Source organism: Salminus brasiliensis, chromosome 13, assembly GCF_030463535.1.
Source record: "Salminus brasiliensis chromosome 13, fSalBra1.hap2, whole genome shotgun sequence".
In the NCBI taxonomy this organism is placed as follows: Eukaryota; Metazoa; Chordata; class Actinopteri; order Characiformes; family Bryconidae; genus Salminus; species Salminus brasiliensis.
The window spans coordinates 29,969,960-29,991,079 of record NC_132890.1 but is presented as its reverse complement, the minus strand read 5'-3'; the positions used below and the strand labels follow the sequence as shown (position 1 = coordinate 29,991,079).

Below are 21,120 nucleotides of genomic sequence, written 5' to 3'. Positions count from 1 at the left end.
GTCACTAATATAAGAGCACATCCCTGGTTTCCCGACGCTCAGGCCAGCCGGCACCGTTCTGGCCGGGTCAGACAGGAGCAGAGCCACTGGGGGACCGAGCTTTCAGGCTAATTGGCTATAGAGGAGCTGATATAATGCTTCTGCTGAACCTGCACTCATTTGAATAACTTCATCACTGGCCCATTGTGTTCAGGCTCAGAAACGTACAACTGCAGCCATAACCTGTTTACCAAAACCGTGCGTTATTGATGTGAACGTGGTCCACAACTTCAGTGGATAAATTCAAAGTAGCTTCAGAAATGTCTAAGCTAGTGTTCGGCCAGCATTCAGCCCCAAACAGAGTGAATACCTGCCCTGCGTTCATTTCATCTTTTAGAATTGAGATTTCATTTATTTAAAACATTTAGCCCACATATGGAAATGGCATCGCCCCAAAACCCTGTTATTTTGCCTTGTGTTGTTTTTCTTTTACTGGGAGGCTTCTTTTATTGGCTGGTTTACTTCACCTCAGTGGATCACAGGAGCCACATAGCAAAGCATAGCTTTGTTTTAGCAGCATAACAAGAATATTGTAATTATTTATATATATATATCTTTCTGGATAGTCTTGCTGTCCTCTCAGAGCTGTGTGCAGTTAGCAAGTGCCCATTGGGCAAGTGTTAGCTTTTAGTCTAGTGCGGATCACACTCACTGTGGGCCAAGGCAAGCAAGGGGAACTCGAGAAATTTGGGCTGGAGTTCTGCACAGCTTCTTGCTGATGTGACCGAAGCCAGACCCTCCCCCTTGCAGAGCAGAGGCAGAGCATGAATTGAACTAAAAGGAAGAGCTGGTGGGGGCGGTGGGGTGCGAATTTTCGTCACGAGAAGGTGGGGGGAGAAGAGCGGTTTAATAGTGTGTAGTGATGGAGAGGAGGGGTTTGGGAATGGTCCTTCTCCCAAACTTAATTATTGGTTGGTGTGGCGCAACACTTACGACCACTACCTACCAATGAGCTACCACACCATGTTGGAGACTGGGGTTTGTCTCCCAGTCTGGGTGACAATACTGCACTACACCTTGGGCACGTTTTTAAGCTCTGTTGTGGTTCTGCTGGATTTTCTTTTGAATGAAGAGAGAACAGTGTTTGAGGTTCATGGTATGTCACTTCCATGCGCTGTAAAACCTTCATTACTTTGAATGAATTTCTAATTAATATAAAAATTGTATTACTTTTCTATTGGTTGAATACAAAGTAAGCATTTCTGTTTTTAAATATGTTCTAGCTACCTGTAATGGTACAGCCAAAGTAACCTCTGCTCCATTTAAGGTGGAATGCAAAATTCCTGTATTTTTAGGATGCGCTGTATGTTGTGGGAAGACTAATTAGTAGACAGATTTGATGAATCTGAAGAATTAAAGGTGACTGCTGTGTTGCATTCAAAGCTAAACGTTCAGATTGCACAAATGGGGCCGTAATTAAGCCCACAGGGCAATTATTTGACATTTTCTTTAAGCATATTGAGCAACATTGCTGGCATGATTCTCAGACTTTTCTCGTTTTAGCAGATAAACTCTTTTCCATGCAAACACACATCAGATTCCTCCAGCTTCATTTTTTTCTGTCCCACCAATCCATTTCATTGTCTTGTCATTGTGTTAGTGAGCCGCTCCCCCACTCCTCGTAAAAGGGGCTGGGTAGAGTTCAGCCATTTGGTAATAAGTCAGCGCTGTCCTGATGACATGTGACCTGACCTGTGTGACCCCTGAAGAACAGTGATGGTCAAAAGAGATGATTGGAAACCTCTATATCTCTGCTTACATGAGAATCCACCGTTTGCCACTAGGCTGCGTTCACAGCTTTTTTAATATGCGTGAGAAAAACGCAGAATTATTCGTATTCTGGCTTGTTGTGGGCGTGTCTGTGGGCAGACATCGATGTGAAAGCCATTTAAAAATGACATCTTTTAAGCAAAAAACTGGAAGCAGGTGCTGATCTATTCATCGAAGGTAGCAAAAATAGAGGCATGTAGGTTTAATCAAACCATTGGCTGTTCTGCTGTCTCTGTAGAAATTACAGAAAGCAGATATTAGCTTAAAATCACAATGACTGACTGAAGCGCCGTCCCACACTATTGCTTTCTATGGGCTGATGCATGGGTACGTTGGACTACATTGACACGTTGCTATGCTGTGTCTGCTATCCATCATCTCACTGAAATCAATGGAAATCTGTGTTTTTTAGAGGTTAGAGTTCATATCATTATCATTTTACCATACAGTTACATGATTACATCATGAATTACATTTACATGAAATGTAGTATGAAATTGGCTCTGACCTGGTTTTGATGTTAAAAAAGAATGTGGCCAAAAATATAACGGATGTCTTTTTCCTTCATTAGATTCAACCACCATTAAAATCTGCCCCCGTACTACTTACAGACACCAATGTGGTGTGAATTAAAAGCATAGAGTCTACATTTTCTACCCCACTCCTCCACAAGTTTCACTGAACCACCAGTCAGAAGTAAGCAGTAGAAAACGACGGCATGACTTTGTTCGAAAAATCTGGCAAAATGCTTCAGCGTAGTGTCTGTATATGACACTGGAGCTTTTCCTATCATTTAGTTAAATCATAGGATGCTGATACATGATGTGTGTGTGTGTTTGAAGCCTCCGATGATGGATGGCAGGCTCTGAGCTTGGGCCCTAAGTGACTAGGGGGGATTGAAGACGTGCAATTCACTTAAGCTCGCTCTCCATCGCATCAGGGAAATGGAGGATGGGTGAGAGGAGATGTGCTCAAACGGGCAACAGCATCTCAGAGGCCTTCTCTGTGTCATCCAACCCCTTACACTTAAAAAAATTGCTTACAAATAAAGGTTCTTTAGTGGTTCTTGGATTAAACTTACAGTTCTAGGAAACGACATCCATTGAAAAGGTCTTCTGGGATCCAAATGTGGAGGAGGTCTTCAGTTCCAGGCCTTGAATCCAAGATCTGGTCCTGGATTTTTTTAATTAGGGGTAGGTAAGACAATCACATCAACAGTTCAGTTAACCAACGGTGATTACAGCTAGCATCTACAACAGGACTAGGATCAGTCAGATAATTAACCAGCCTTTACTGAGCTGTTGGAGAAATCAACAAACTTCTACTAGACGTCAGAAATGGAGCTCTCTGACAATATGTCACATACACCATCAGCCATAACATTAATACCACCTGCCTAATATTAAGCAAGTCCCTTGTTCCGCCACAACAGATCCGATCATATAAGACCTTTGAAGGTGTCCTGTGGTATCTGGCACCAAGATGTTTTATCAGTCCTGTAAGTTGTGAGGTGGGACCACAACAATGAGCCTTAGAATGTCCTATCTTGGACCACTTTTGATAGGCACCGACCACTGCATGCCGGGATCACCCCACAAGACCTGCCTGTTGTTTTGGAGATGTTCTGACCAGGTTTCTAGCCATCACAATCTGGTCCCTCAACGTGTCTTAGATCCTTATGCTCACCCATTTTTTAAGAATTGACTGTTCACCTGCTGCCTAATATATCCACTCCCTGACAGATTCTACTGTAGATGAAGATAATCAATGCTTTTTTCCCTTTTTCATATGGGTGCTGAGTCATGATTCCACGTGAAATCTCACATCAGATATCCACAACATCTGCAGAGATGTTCCACTGTCCCACCTGTCCATTACATTCCAGTGTCTACAGATTGACATTCAGAGTGTTTCGTTTAGTTTTGTCAGAGGATTAAATATGCCATCATCCAGAGCCAGTTAGAGTAGGGAATCAGCTTTAGAGACCCACCCACACCATTTTTCAAACTGTGACTAAATGTGACTGTTGATATAGGCTTTACTTCTAGGCTTTAGTGTTTAAGTGGTTTTTAAGTTGTAAGAAAGTCTTTGGACAGCGAAGCCTGAAAAGCAATGTTCTGTCTGTGGTGTTGTTCTACACTGCGCAGTTAATGGAAACGGCGTGGCATGTTTGAGTAACTGATCCTATTTGATTTGTAGTTAATGTTTCTTTAAGTGTTAGCATGTTTGTATTGGCAGCATAGTTCTCAAATTTCTCTGAAAAGTGTTTTGAAACTGGGCCAAGGTTCTTTCAAAGCTGTCCACCTTTCTCCTTCCATGTTTATTCTGAAGCCTCTGAGATATGTGTGTGGGCGTAAGTGCATGCAGGGCTGAAAGAGAAGAACTGGTGAGTGTGTGAAGTGCCGGGTGACATCAAGGCAACGCTAATCTAATAAAGCTCTCCATGTTCTAATGCCTCGGCCTGCCCCCCGCTCTGATGAATAGAGCTCCATGAATGAACTATGCAATGATATATTGAATAAAAGCAGATGGGCTTACATTATTGATGTTGTGGAGTGTATGCTCTCCAACGTGGAGGTGAGCAGAGGCTACAATGAGCCGGAGCTGTAAGCAGTTCGATTCACCGGTACGTGTTTATACTGTTAGGAAACTCACAACAGGATCAGCAGTGAGAAGTGTACGGTACATGTGCACAACATCTACCCTCTTAGTTTGTGTTTCCACTACTGCTTTATATGTTAATTTACTGGCCACTTTATTGGAAACATCTACGTACCTAGTGCTTCCAACATACCAACATATAACAATTGGAGATACTTGCATTGTATTTCATTTCATTTGGTCACTTTATTGGAAACACCTACCTTGTACTTCATTTCACTGGCCACTATATTGGAAACTTCCTTTTAATATTCACTCACTGGCAGCTTTATTGGAAACACGCACCTTGTACTTCCACTGACTGGGCACTTTATTACACACACATCTGTTGGATATCAAATCACTGGCCACTTTATTGGAAACATCTACGTACCTAGTGCTTCCACTCACTGACTACCAACATATAACAATTGGAGATACTTGCATTTTATTTCAATTAATTGTGTCACTTTATTGGCAAACACCTATCTTGTTTCTGGCCACTATATTGGAAACCTCCTTTTTGATATCCACTCACTGGCAGCATTATTGGAAACACGCACCTTGTACTTCCACTTGTACTTGACTGAGCACTTTATTATACACACATCTGTTGTACTATCCTATCCTGTGCATCCACACACTGGCCACCTGATAACTTTAAATTAACAGAATCACCTGCCTTGTACTTCCACTTACTGGGCAACATATGTCACACCTCAAATCACTGGCCACTTTATTGTAAACACCTATCTTGTGCTTTGACTCACTGGCCATATCACTAAGGACCCTTTTTTATATATATTAATAAGTTGTGCACTCTCTTAACAGTTCTCAGAAGCTCCACGTGTTGAAGAATGGGGGCGAATGAACTGAGCTCATGCCTTATTGAATGTTAATATTGATTAGAATTGCCTCTAACAGTTCATTATTAATGCATCTCCACATCTGAGCTTCACAGTGCCTCTCAGCACTTTTACACCCCTATAGTGAAGTGCATTCGCAGCAGCGGAGGCTGAGGAGGGTTATTGTCTTCCTGGTGCGTGAAATCGGGAGTAGCAGCGGGCCTTTACACACCCGCACACAGTGTTTAAGCTTCTGTTTCTGGTTATCGTTTGTAATTGGCCGTAGTAATTGGCTGAAGCATCTGATTGGTCATGGTCAGTGGTTAATCACCTCCAAGGTCAGCCATCATATTTAGCCATCAATCACCATGCCTCTCTCTCGCTCTCTCTCTCTTGCTCTCTCTCTCGCTCTCTCTCTCTGTTCTTTCTCAGTAAATTGGCTAGTGCAATAGGCAACACTAAGCAATATAATAATAATAATAATAATAATAATAATAATAACCATTCAAATAAAAACAAATAGTTAAATAGTATTCATGAACTATGAATCAATATGTCAATCAATAACAATAATTCTCAGTTCTTTCTACATTCAACTGTTCATGTTATTTAACTTTAAAGGGCCCATGTGCTTTATTTTTATTTGTTTTGTTTTTTTAATTTTACAATAAATAGATACTTTAAGTGGCATGTAGTATGTATTATTATTATGTACTTATTATTATTATGATTATTATTATGATGATGATGATGATGATTATTATTATTATTGTTGTTGTTATTATGTTGTTGTTGTTGTTGTTGTTGTTGTTGTTGTAGTTGTTGTTGTTGTTTTGAATGACTTGATGCACGAGTCTATGAAGGGTTATGCAGTGTTATGGAGTGTTTATCCCTTAAAATTAAACATAAAAAAAATGATGATAAATTAAATATATGTATGTGTTTGTGTGTGTGTGTGTGTGTGTGTATTTAATTTATCATCAATAGTAGGAAAGGAAAATAAAGCTCTGCAACACAAAACCACCCTCAGGGTGGTCACTGACGGCTTTGTACAAACGTGTGTGTGTGTGTGCATGCGTGCGTGTACGTGTGCAAGTGCATATGTGTCCATGTCCGTGACCCTGCCTGCTTAGGGTCGAGGGTCAGCAGAAATTCATTCATTATTCACACGTGCTCTCTGACCTCTAGGGGTCAGGGCACAGTCTGCTTTGCTTTTAGCCCTTACATGCTCTCTCGCCTTTCTCTCTCTCTCTCTCTCTCTCTCTCTCTCATGTTCAGTCCCTCTCTCATTTTTTCTCTCTCTTCGTCTTCCTCTTTACCACACACTTTTCAGGCTGCCCTGAGAGAGCTGACCGGAGCAGGTGTTTGCAGGTGTGCTGTGTGTTCAGCTTCATGTGTAGTACAATAGCACTGACCGGGGTCATATACCTTAAAGAGCCTGTGTCCTTCATTTCCCTTGTATTGAATTTTTGCTTCCTTGAGATCCAGTCATAGCTCTTGTGTGCCAGTGTTGAGTCATAAAGCTGATGTGGAATTTCTCCAACACTAAGAAGCTCAGGTTTATGAAAGAGGCCAACACGCATGTTATTTTTTGTTTGCAAATGGCCTGGCTGTACATAAACCACATAACCTTTATAGACAAAAGTATTGGGACTCCTGCTCATTCCTTCTCAAATCAAGGGGATTAAAAATAGTGTATGCTGCTTTTGTTGGAGTAACTGCCTTTCTTCTAGATCTTGGAAGAGCATAGCTGTGAGGATCTGATTGCATTCAGCTGCATGAGTGTTAGTGATGTCATGATGTTGCATGATCACCACCCCACCTCATCCCCAACTCCCCAACCCCAAAAGTATTGGATGGAGCACCAACCATCATTCCAAAGAACACAGTTCTACTGCTCCACAGCTCGATGCTGGGGGCCTTACACCCCTCTAACCCACACCTGGCATTATGCATGCTGCTAATAGGTTTATGTTTATGTTTAGTCCACAATATGTAAATGGACTCTGTTCTGATTGGTTGCTCTGCAACTCATCTTGTTTATAAAGCAGACATTGGCTGAAACATGGCTGAGTGTGAATGGGCAGGGCTAAACTGCTTTAAGAAAGAAGATGGCTTTACGTTTTTATGACATCACAAAAATAGTGAATAGTGAACAGTAATGATTCTCTATAACTTTTTATTATTATTATTATTATTATTATTATTATTATTATTCATCCGAAAGTGGTTCCTCTATGGCACTGCTAAAAGAACCATTTGGAGGACCTTTGAAGGTGTATATGGACAGTTTGGACTGGGGTGTGAGTATAATGTACTACATTACACTACAGAATAAACTCTTATAGTCTAAGAAAGCAAGGAATATCTGGTTCTCCATGATACAGGCTCTTTAACACACAGTCGGCAAGACACACTTTGTGGTTCTCGTATGTTGGATGTTGTGTTGTCCACTGTCAGACTGAGCCAGACCGCAGAAAGCATAAGGTCAAGCTGGCCTTTGCTGGCCTTTGTGTTGTTTTTCCTATTGGGTTACACAGCAATATGTCAGATGGGCTTTTTTTTTGTTGTTGGTTAGGAGCAGATTCTGACTGGACTTGAGTGAAACGGTGTGGAGTCCACCAACTAAAAACTTTCCTGGACATCGTCCATGTTCATTCTGTCTGAAATTACTCTCTCAAAAAATGATTCCTGATGGCCATGATTCCTCGTGCTCAAAGCCCTTGAACCCCTTTGGACACTTCAGTGGGTCTTTGCCTGCTTAAAAGGCTCTTTGCAATGGTGGGAAACCTTTTGTAGATAATTTCATAGATAGTTTATAATAAAGCTTTTGAATTAGGCAAATTGACCTTTTGAATGAAGCTAATTTACATGATGTCCAAAAGTTTGTGGACACCCCTTCGAATGAATGCATTTGACCACTTTAATTTGCATCCACTGCGGATACACAGATGTGCAAATGTGCACACACAGCGCATCTAGTACCTGTGGGGATGTCTTGACAATAGAATAGGACTCTCTGGAGCAGATAAACATAAACTTATTGGCAACATGCCTAATGCAGGGTTGTAGGTTATGAAGAGGGGTATAAAGGCCCCCAGCACTGGAGAGCAGTGGAACAGTGTCCTCTGTAATGATGCTGCTCCATCTAATACTTTTGGGATGAGTTGGGTTGGTGATCATCCAACATCCTGACCTCACTAATACTCTTATCACTGAATGCAATTAAATTCTCATAGCAATGCTCCAAAATCTAGTAGAAAGCTTTCATCTCTGGACAGGAGAGTCAGTTACTCCAACAAAAGCAGGATAAACTCTGAATAAGCAGGTGTCCCAATACTTTTGTCCATCTAGTGTATCTTACGTATCACTCTCACACAACACTGCTAAAGGCAGTGTGACAAAAACAGCTTGTTTCATTCTTAAAAACTCTTGCAACAGTTAGAAGTGGGCATCAAGAGAGCGAAAATGGAAAAACAAGCATGGAGGACGTTTGGGCCCTTTAATGTCAAACAGTGTAAATGTGTTGCAGGTGCATGCCTGCGTCTGTGCTGGCTGAGATTGGGATTTTCAGCTCTAGATCCAGGCTGTGTGTGTGTGTTTTTTTTAGCTGTATATGCCTGCTTACATGCTGTGCTGTGCTGTGTTGAAGTGAGGTATATGAGCTCTAAAGGCCGAGCGATGTGCTGGGCTGTTTTTGAAGGGAGCCGTGGTGTTGAGGTCGGGGCTCAGTGCAGCGTGCGGTCAGTGGGAGGGCTCTATTGATCTGCGCTGGAGTGTGTGTCTGCCTTGCTCGCTCTCTACTGCCATGACAAATAGCCCAGCCTGCAAATTCAGAGCAGCAGGGTGGAGAGAGGCTGTCCTCAAGACTGATTAGACCAGGAGAGAGAAAAAGAGAGAGAGAGAGAGAGAGAGAGAGAGAGAGAGAGAGATGCTGAAAGAAAGGGAACGAGGAATAGAACGCTACTCTTTCAGTCCTACTATGTTGGCTCCTGAACTGAACTAACTGAACTGTCCAAAAGTATCCGGACAGGTGTTCAGTTGTGCATGCATAGCTTGTATAATCTCCATAGAAAAACAATGGGTGATAGAGAAGTGCCAGGCTTGGTCTAGAGGGGTATAACGCTCCCCAGCGCTGGCTTGTGGAAGCAGTGGAACTGTGTTCTCTGGAGTGATGGAGCTCTGTCCAATACCTTTGGGATGAATTGGAGTGCCACAGCTAAACGTCCAACATTGATACCTGACCTCTATAATGCTCTCATGGGGCTGAGTGCAATCAGATCCTTCTCACAGTGACATCTAATGTAAAGCCTTCCCAAAAGAGTAGAGGCTGTTACTTTAGCAAAGGGCGGTTAACTTCCTGTTAATACACTTGTTTTTAGCAGTAATGTTGGAGGAGCAGGTGTCCCCAAACTTTTGGACATACAGTAGCAAGTAGTGCAGATAATGATTAGTGTAGTTGACAGTTGGGCCACTTGTGCTTAGGTGAGCTTAGAGAACACATAGATACACATATGGACATATAGATATACATTTAAAACACATACACTAATGCGCCATAACATTAGTAATCGTAATCCAACAGTGGCATCTGTGAAGGGGTGGATATATAAGTGAACAGTCAGTTCTTGAAGGTGATATGTTAGAAGCAGAAAAAATGGGAAGCATAAGCATAATTGGACCCACTTTGACAGGAGCCAAATTGCCAGGACTAGACGACTGGGTCAGAACATCTCCAAAACATCTGGCAGATCCTGATCTTAGGGTGTTTCTGATATGCAGTGGACAGTACCTACCAAAAGACATCCAAGAAAGGACAACTGGTGAACTGGCGACAGGGTCATGCACCTAAGGCTCACTGAAGCATTCAATGGAGGCCCCACCTCACAACTTACAGGACTTAAGGGATCTGCTGCTAAGGTCTTGGTGGCAGATCCCACAGGACGCCTTCAGAGGTCTTGTTGAGTCCCTGCCTCGAATGTTCAGATCTGTTTTGGTGGCAGAAGGGGAACCTACTCAGTATTAGGCAGGCATATAACATCAGAGATGAAGTAATGATGACTAATCTAAACGTCTGTCAGCAATATCTACCTACTACTACAAACTATTCCAATAGCGTTATGCAACCATACATAAAATACTAAGACTTCAAGATAGCTCTTCCCACAGTCTCCTGAATGGCCACCAATCTACTTTTCTCTATTCACAGTCCTCCTCCTAATGTAGCTACATTTACTTTATTTGTAATGGAGGTGATCTAAGAAAGCCCAGTATTCAAAGACTTTTGTTTTGTTATTGTCAACAAACTCAATCTGAACAAGAAAATACATGGATAGGGATTATCATCATCATCATCAAGCACTGGCATTTCATCATCATATCATCATTTCTGACTTAGATGTTTCAACTCTGACTGAAAAACAATAATAAAAACCACAGTGTGAATGAGAAAAAAACATAGCGCATCCAACAAGAACAAAAATCTTATACATTTTTTATACAGCAATAAAAACATGGGAGCTCAGAAAAAGTGCTGATTGATTTTACACACTGATCTCTTTTACTATGTGGAGTATGAACGCACCTCTGGAGACAGATTTATACCAGTAAAAACAATTCAAACGCCAAATTTCCATTCCACTAACAGGGCGGCCACTACGAGGCCTGTGCAAAAAGGCTACTAATTTGGAAGATTTTTTTCCTTCCGTACCAATACAGTTATAATCAGTTGATTTTCAAGCAACCTTTGTTCTTCTTGGTGCACCTGGGCTTAAGGACAGCAGTGTCTGATCTGCGCTGACGTTTCTTTGTGTCTGTTTATTACGTTTGGCTAGCTGTGTTGATATTGAGGGTGTGTTATTGGTTTCTGGGGCGTATGCTCTTTTCTTAACCATGTTTGCCATTGATTGGTGTGAATGATTTTCATCTCGGATCCTCCACAAACTCCTCTCTTTTCTCTCTCCAGAGCGGTTTTGTCCTGCCAAAAGGGAACCGAGTCATGTCGAGCAGATTAAACAGGGCATTGAGACGTATACTTTTAAAAGGAGTTTAATAAGCTCTAAATCTAAAAGAACGTTTAATGGAGAGAAGCTATTTCTGACAGAGAAGGAGAAGAAGAAGGAACTTTATTGGTTTAGAGAGATTACACTGACACTGATATGATGGGGGAATGACATTAAGAATTCTATTCCTTATTCCAGGTTCAGCTTCAAATAGAACCCTTTTCTACTCCTTTCCGTCACCGCATGCAGACAGTTGAGCATGTGTGAGTGCAACTGTTGACAGATATTTGTTTAAGCTGGTCTGAAGGTCAAGGTGGTTGAAAAGCTGGTGATCTAGTCAAAATCATACCCCACACTGTTTAAAGAAAAGATCATTGAGGAACCTTTGGAGGTTTAAACTGCGGAGGAACCTTTAACGGTGCTTTGAGGAACATTCAAGGAACCTTTTTCTTGACGTTTCTGAAGGCACCTTAAGAGGTTCCTCCACAGTTTAAAAAAAAAAATCCTAAAGGCTCTCATACTTTTAACAGTGTATGCTGGTAAGATCCAGCATAGCATGGCAATGCTTGTGTTCTGGTGGATTAAGGCATTCCCTTGATTTTCTCATAGTCAGAATTGCTGCTGTATCAGAATCTAAAGGCCTCATCACTATAAGGTGGCCACTTGTCAGACCTTTTGGTTCGACACAAGCTCTGTCCTAAAAGATGCCCTTCTGCTGGACCTTATGATATGTCCGAGTCCCCCTTTTACCCTGGCTTGATTTTATTGACTTCCTGGCCCGCCATCAGGATTCTGAGCACATCCTTCATATTTCAGTGTGGAGCTAATCTCCCATCACTGCCCCCAAAACCACATCAGGACATTACATGCCTCTAAAGCACCTCACCTTATAGGGCAGTTTCTCCGGGAGTGGACACGCCACCTTCCCCCATCTCGCTCTCCCTTCCTCCCTCCCTCTCTCTCTCTCTCTCTCTTTCTCTCTCTCTTTATTTCATTCCATTTGTCTCTCTTTCTTTCTGTCTGTCTTCCGCATTCTGCTTCTTTCTCTCTCGTCCTCTCCATCTGCTTCTCTTGTTGCCTCCTGCCTGTTCTTTTCCACTCTTCTGCTCTCTCTCTCTTCCTCTCCCTCTCCCTCTCCCCTGCTGTTCTCAGTGCTAAATTGAGACTTAACTTGATTGTTTTGAACCTTTCTATAAATGGGCCTCTAGGAGAGACAGGGAGAGAGTGAGGGAGAGAGAGGGAGAGAGAGAGAGAGAGAGAGAGAGAGAGACAGAAGGAAAGGGAGGTGAGAGTGTTCTGTCTTGTCTTTTAGAGGGACTGGATACTTCCAACCACCACTGTCATGACCTGACAGGGATCTCAGACTTAGGCCCAAACTTTTAGTTTTGAGGTTGGTTCACGTTTTGTGATATACACTGAGGTGGAGCTACAGTCTCTCATTAGGGTGAATATTAATAACACTCTAAATGTAGGTATTGTGATATACACTGAGGTGGAGCTACAGTCTCTCATTAGGGTGAATATTAATAACACTCTAAATGTAGGTATTGTGATATACACTGAGGTGGAGCTACAGTCTCTCATTAGGGTGAATATTAATAACACTCTAAATGTAGGTATTGTGATATACACTGAGGTGGAGCTACAGTCTCTCATTAGGGTGAATATTAATAACACTCTAAATGTAGGTATTGTGATATACACTGAGGTGGAGCTGCTGTCTCTCATCAGAGGTGAATATTAATAACACTCTAAATGTAGGCATTGTGATATACACTGAGGTGGAGCTGCTGTCTCTCATTAGGGTGAATATTAATAACACTCTAAATGTAGGTATTGAGATTTACACTGAGGTGGGGCTACAGTCTCTCATTAGGGTTGAATATTAATAACACTCTAAATGTAGGTATTGTGATATACACTGAGGTGGAGCTACAGTCTCTCATTAGGGTGAATATTAATAACACTCTAAATGTAGGTATTGTGATATACACTGAGGTGGGGCTACAGTCTCTCATTAGGGTTGAATATTAATAACACTCTAAATGTAGGTATTGTGATATACACTGAGGAGGAGCTACAGTCTCTCATTATGGTTGAATATTAATGACACTCTAAATGTAGGTATTGTGATATACACTGAGGTCATAATAAAAGGAGGCATCATTTTGGACCCTTGCTGGCCTCAGCAAAGGTGGCCTTGACTACAACATCACTCTCGTGTGGATGAGTGTGTGAATGTCTTCATGGGCTGGCTGAAAGAGAGACAGCTTGGCTTGAGGTTAGAGTCTGGGTCTCTCCTTCGCCTGAAGTCAATCACTCAGACAGTTAGGTGTTGAAGGTGTGTTTTGTCCACCAGGCTGCAGAGCCCTCTGCCCTCAGGCGCTGTCAGGCGTTCAGATTTGGAGAATCAAAGCGCAGGCCAGGGGGGCCAGGGCCATCTTCAAAAGCCCAGAATGGGAGCTTGCGTCTAGGCAGGTGCGCTGCAAGGCCCCTCGGTCCTGGCCTAGGACCTTTGACCTATGCGCTGTTCACTACTCGCTGGATCCCATTCGGCCCCATGCAAGTTTTATGAGCAGCTTTCACCTGACATGATGATGCACCTAGAGAGACCTGCCTTTCTCTCTGTCTGTGTGTGTGTGTGGGTGTGTGTGTGTGTATGTATATACATTTTTAGCTGTGCAAAGCACTCCAGACCGAGCAGACCACAACAAAAGCCCCTCAGTCAAGCTGTTTCACTGTGTGTCAGTTCATTTTTGGCTGCTAGGAGTATCCTAAAGCATTCTGCAGTACTTGTAAATGTACAAGTCGGATAAACCTAAGAAGAATACAAGCATCAGTATGTTGATGTATGCCTGACCACTCTTAGCACTGCCCATTCCACTTTGAGACATGCTTTTTCCATTGGGGGCCGAGGAGTCAAAAGAACTGAATTAGAAAGTTTAGAGGGGTTTAGAGGTTAACTTCAGCTTAAACTACAGAGTTGTCCATATGTTGCTTATAAAGTTATGTCCATTCAAATAATGCATCGAAATCCATAATTAATGAATGATGTCTTTGTGCAGTATTTCAGCAGAGGTGTGTGATGCAGGCTTGCAGTGTGTAGATGTTACTGTGTGTTAGCGGAGACCCAGTGTGTTTGTGTTCACTGCGAGTGTGTGATTGGCCTATAGCCGAGTACAAACAAAGCTTCAGTCCACACACACACATAAACACACACACACACAGCCCTACTGCTGTCTGCTCGGAATTGGTGTTTTGGTTGCCATGGTGATGTCGTATTTCTCCCAGAATTGCTCATATTGATCCTTGGACAGGCGTGAACGACCCAGCAAGTGTGAGAAAGAGAAGAACTGTGTGTGTGTGTGTGTGTGTGTGTGTATGTGAAAGAGAGAGAGAAAGATAGAGACACATATAGAAAGGTATATGTATGTGTAATACTGTATATGAAAAAAAATGCTTATATATAAATATGCATATCCTTTCACACTCACATAACACCTTCTCTTGTACTGTCTCAGCCATACACACACTCAAACACAAGCAGACACACACACAGACACAGACACACACAAGGTGGCCTTGCAGCAGTGTGTTAGTGGGTTGTCATGTTGAATATGTGGGCTGTGTTCTGACACCGCTGTCATTCCTGCAGTCTTTTCTGCTCCTTTCACACACTCGACAGCCTCAGCTTGCTCACAGCATGAATAATTTAACACACACACATACACACTTGTGTGTGTACGTACGGCCTGACTGAACGGTGGCATTTTTCTGAAAGGGGTTTAGACTTTCGCACCTGCGCTGTGTAAATGTAGAGGTCAGGGCTACTTCAAATATCTTAGGAGTTAAAAACGCACAGATTTTTTAAAAAGGAATTTCACATTTCTAATCTTCTGCCTAATTCAGCGGCTGGGAAGGAAACAGTCACTGAACGTGGGGTTTGGTGTGACATTTGGGAAATTAGGCTGCACTATACAAATGTAGTTCCTTGAAGAACATGCAGGTTCCTCCAAGACCTCAAACATTCCTCAGTGCTCTTAAAGGTGCCTGTAAGAACGTTTGGGACTCCTCAATATGAAAACTGGTTCCTCAAAGAGCCCATTCAGATTAGGGTTCCTAGAGGATCTTTAGGCTACTATATTTGGATCTAACTGTGATTACCTTTGAATGTGAATTCATTTAAATAAACTTTAGCTCTTTGCAAAGGCTGCCGTCCTTGGAGGAATGGGATCCTCTGAGATCGTTTTCCTGAAGGTTCCTTTAAAATACCTTAAAAGGTTCCTCCACATTTTCAAATTAAAGAGCCTCCAAATGTTCCTCAAGGATCTTGTCCTTTTAACAGTGTTTATCCCTTCACAATGAATGGACTAAACATATGCAAAATAGGTAAAATATACATAAATAAAAACCCCTAAAAAAATTCTAAAACTCTAAAACTCTAAAAAATAAAAAATCTCGAGACATTAAACTCTTACCACAATGAACATTGTGGCTCAGTCAGTTTGTCTAAAATTCTACTGATTCATTTCTTCTACTTCTAGTTCAAATAACCAATCAAATAGAAAAAAAATATAATTTAAAAAAGTTTTCCTGAATTATACTTTCACTAGTTAAATAAATGGAATTTTAAGAGGTTTAAAAGCTTTCTACAGTTTTTAAATCATTCAAGGTTAAAACATCTTGTCCACCTGTTATATTAAGATTTTTGTGGCATGGACAAAAGTATTGGGACACCTGCCCATTCATTGTTTATTCCCAAATCAAGGGTATTAAAAAGAGTTGATCCTGCTTTTGTTGGAGTAACTGTATCTACTGTCCATGGAGTGTAGGCTTTCTACTAGCATTATAGCATTGCTGTAAGGATTTGATTGCATTCAGCGACAAGAGCGAAAGTGAAGGATGTGATCACCATCTCACCTCATCCCAGACTCCCCACCTCATCCCAAAAGTACTGGATGAAACATCATCTATCATTCCAGAGAACACAGTTCCTCTGCTCCACTGCTCAATGCTGGGGGGCTTTATACCCCTCTAGCCCACATCTGGCATTAGGCCATTGGGCAGAGTGCCAACAGGTTCAGGTTTATCTGCTCCAGAGAGTCCTATTCCTTTGGCAGTAGTTCTCTAAAGAGACTAGAAAAACTGTGTCAGCAACGGGTGGACATCTAGCTTATCTTGTATAGCACTTTGATAAGAATTATTGATGCATCATAGTTTCAGAGTGGAGAGAAAAAAGTTCAGTTAGTTTCAGAGTGGACAGAGAGGAAAGTGTCAGTTGTAAAGTTTACACCCATTAGTGTCTCTACAAGCACATTAGTAAAGGAATGATTGAAATCTGGGGAAAAGCAAGTGCCCCCTTGATCCTGATTACACAAGATGTAATTATAATTTCATTACATTAAATTACTTAAGTAACTGTGTAATTACATCTACATAGCATTACAAAATGACAATGCGAACGTCTAAGGGTTCAATTGGCCTTGATAACCGCATGCCTGGATCTGAAGGCCGACCTCCCTCCATGCAGGAGAAACGCCTTATACATCTTTTGGTTTTTGCCCTTTGCGCCGCAGAGAGGCCAGCAACTTGTCTGGCTTCAGGTCAGCGCCCGCGGCCCTGCCGTTTCCTCTGCAGATCCGCCTGACAGAAACACAGATCTGATTAGCATGCAGTCAGCGCTGGCTAAAGCAGCTCTGTCTGTCAAGAGAAACCCCCTCAATCACCAAAAAAAACCCTACCCCATTTCGCAAGGGTCCAGGCTCGGAGAAGGCGGCCAGCGAGCAACAACATGGTGCTAACTCCAGCCTCCAGGGCTAACACAACCCAGTAATCTCACCACTTCAATCAGACGCGGAGAGAAAGCGGCTAACACACACGCCTTGTAGTCGGAACCTTCCCTAGTGGCTCACAGGCCGCCAAAGGGGGGATTACAGCCGACACAGAGTGGCTTCTCCATATTTATCCTTTCTTTATTTATCTCTCTTTAATTCTTTGTTCGGGCCGAGGTGCTTTTCGACTTGACGCCAGACAAGCCCCACTGTGCACCTACTCCGGCGTCTTATGTGTGTATGTGTGTCTGTGTGTGTGTCTATGTATGTGTGTGTATGTGTTTCTTCCTTTCTCCTGTTTTTTGTTCCCTCTTTCTTTAGATCAAGGTTGCAGGCTCTCCATTTGAACGCGCTGTGTTTCAAGTCGGTCCAGTTGCTTTAAAAAACGGCGCTCTCCGGCCGAACGGGCGGCTAACCTTGACACAAAATCAATAGAAGGCAAACTCTTTGAAGAATCACAAATGTAATAAGTGCTGGTGCTCTCCGATCTGGGGCCGGGCTCGAGCCACTGCACTGTGTTTTGTGATATATCCAAAAAAGAACGGCCTACAACATACATGCCAAGACAAACACACACACATGTGCACACACACACACACAGGGGCTAAGGTGGACCAGTGTACTCATAACAGCGCTAGACCCTCCCTTAAATATAGTCAACTGCAAGAAATAACAGCACTGTGCTGGGGACGTGTGTTGATGTTGAAACGGGCTTCCCCTTAGATCTAGTGTAAATATTACGAGAAAGGTACACAAAATATTAGAATATTATTAACTAATATTAATCTTAAATATGTTTCAATAATCAGATTTACATACTGCCTTTGAAACTGCTCTCCAAGGTGGAGATTTTTGAAAGCTCTGAGCTTCATAAAAACACTGACATCACAACGCATGCATGTTTTTATCTGAATCTCAAATACCTCCTTACTCCCTATACAGTGAAGACAGCACTAGATTTCATATGCAATGAAAAACACATATCTCCATTTTTGTCTGTTTTTGGTTTTAAACCAACCTTGTAGCTGCTCTGAACACTTATACATCTGGATGAATGGACCAATTGAAATGCTCTAAATTACTTGGAATAAACTCTTATTTTACATTGACCTCCATTCATTTTTGACCTCTCCTATGAAGTCATTATTTTGAGCCTTAGTATGAATAAATGTGAATACTGTTCTATTACAAATATAAGCTCCCCGGACATAACATTAGTCATCTTGCATGTTTAAAGTGGAGGTAATTTTAGACTCCTGCAGATGGTGTTGCACAGGCCACAATGTGAAGGAAGTAGCTGAATCTGCAGGTGTATGGAAGCGTACGGTCATACTGGTCTACCAGCAGTGGCAGAAATCCCAGTCTACAGGAAATTCTCATCAGAATTGTGGCCGAAAGACAAAACTGACGAACAGGGACCGCTGGTGGGTTTCACAGCTTGTGAATAAAAATCGCTTCATTTCCAGGCAAGAACTGCTTCTAGAAGTCAATGCAGGTCCTTGGTCCTTCACCACCCATTTCTAAAAGAACACTCCTGGAGACCATCAACATATGGAGCAGAGTGGCATGCAAGAGGACTTTGCTCAGAATGAAGAGAATGAGGAGAATTTGCTGTGGACTGGGATTTTTGCCACTGCTGGTAGACCCGTATGACCGTACACTTCCATACACCTGCAGATTCGCCTACTTCCTTCACACTGTAACTTTTGGCACACCCAAATGCAATCACTCCTTTTTGCCACCTCCTCTTAACCTATAAGTCTTGTTAAACCGTACAGGTATTTCTAGCCTGATCAGCCGTGTGCAGCGCCATCTGCTGGAGCTTAAAGTTTAAGATAAACCTTATGATGCCGCTTTTGAATTTAGGATCCCTAGTTTTGTGACTTGCATAGCATAGTCTGTTTTTAAACTCTGCTCTCTTCCACTGTCCAGGTGTGAGGCTCTTGGCATGGTACTTGCTGAAAGTGAGAAACAGGAGGAAACCAGGTCAGCAAGATCAGCTCAGCTGTGCCCGCCGCCCACAATTCAATCAAATATTCATCTCATTGGAAAGTCCAACTTCAAAGATGGGATTTTTACTTTTTTACATTTCACTGGACTGCATAGCTCACACCACGGGCCTTTTTAGGTCATTCCTCACCTATAATTAAATATGTTTAATTGAAACATTGTTTCACTTGAACTGCTCCTTATTCACTTTCACTCCAAACATTTGTGAGATTTGTCTCTATTTTATTATCATCAACATTACATATAAAACCCAGAAGACACATGAAGATTCACTGGTGGTTTTGAACAAACAAAATTGCTATATTTGCGTTGTAGTCATGGGGACCCCTTGTTCCCTTCACCACCACTGTGGACAGATCTGATTCGGTAAGTTCCTCTACGAGGATCCATTTCACACCAAACCCATTCTGAAGTATGCAGAGAAATGTGAGATACTGGTGAAATTCCCCTTTAAATGTAGCACTCAATCTGTAGAAGCAGTATTATTACAGAATATGTATAAGAATAAGAATTAGTATAACAGTGTAATTTAAGTATTATAAATGAAAGTATTATGATGTTCATAATTACATTGTTATGGTTTATTATTAAATGATATTTTGTACACAATGTTTTTAACAATATAAACCTTATGGGTACAGTGGATCTGGAAAATATTCGAAGCTGCTCTTTTTTCCATGCTTCTGCACACTGATAAAACACTGAAAAATGTCTACGTTTTAAACATATGTATATTTACTGACTCATTGTTTTATGGCTTTTTATTTATCTGTCAACTGTCAACAAGCTTTGCTAAGTAACAAGTGTCACGGAGAACACTTTAGAACACTTAGCATTAAAAATGCTAAGAATAATTATTAATACTTTAATTTATAATATGTAAATTAAAGTATGTCATCATGATTTTAATAATTACATTGTTCACATTATTATTAATTGACTATTTAGCTTAGTGTTTAATATGTATAAACATGAATTTTATTAGGATTATAAAATGAAAAGGGTTGCAATTGTTCTCTTTGTTGTGGGTTTTTCTGACAGAATGCTCCGTCACATTTCAACATCAGACACTGCTGTTACTGTGCTTTGTCTCATAAAACAAGTAACACAGTTCTGCTCAGTGATGCAGAACGAAAAGTGAAAGGAGTAACAAAGTGAAAGTACTTTTAGATAAGTCACTATTGTTGATGCCAGTTGATTGGTGCCAAGTTTTTGTAACCACATGAAGAATGCAGGTCTGTTCCAACAATCAACAGAACATTCATCAAGACAACTCTCATGCATTCTGAACTGTCTGCGCTTTTAAAACAACAATCCATTGATCATACATGTGAAATAAAAGTAAGATAAATATAAAATCACATAACAACTACACTTTTACACACTAGACATCATGTTTGGTAGTAAATAGGCTATGACATGAAGTAGTCTACACTGTAAAAAGTGGTTCCTCTGTTCTTAAAAACTTATTTGAATACTTTGAAATATCAAATAATAGTACATTCAGTATTTATTTATTTGAGTTGAATAAAACTAGTTCAATTCCTTGCTACAACATGAATGTATCATTTTATGTTGAATAGTCAAACCATACACAATTTGCACTGTTGCATTATTATACAACATTCTATATATGTTTGTTATGCAAGTAAAGTTCTATAACAAAATGTAAAACTAAGTTCATGTTTTTGAATGATACATTTTTTTACACAATGTTGACACCAACATAAACCTTATGGGTACAGTGGATCTGGAAAATATTCTGAGCTGATTCTTTTCCACACTTCTGCACACTGGTAAAACACTGAAAACTGTCTACGATTGTAAAAAAATATATTTATTTGTTCATCTAATTTCCCTTTGACCTGTTTGTGTAAACTGACTCATTGTTTTATGGCTATCTGTCAATGATGATAGCTTTGCTAAGTAACGAGTGTCATGGTGAACTCGGACATGTCTAGTCTACATTAGCTATGACTCCTC

The 21,120-nt window shown here is 41.3% G+C and overlaps 1 long non-coding RNA gene across 1 annotated transcript in view; it reads left to right on the top strand.

Annotated features, from left to right (window-relative positions):
• Positions 1-20,147, top strand: part of LOC140575188 (uncharacterized) — a 46,323-nt gene extending 26,176 nt beyond the window's left edge. Inside the window, exon 2 of the long non-coding RNA XR_011980795.1 lies at positions 19,060-20,147. This is a non-coding gene — a long non-coding RNA (uncharacterized lncRNA). The remainder of the gene's footprint in view (positions 1-19,059) is intronic.
• Positions 20,148-21,120: the final 973 nt, after the last annotated feature.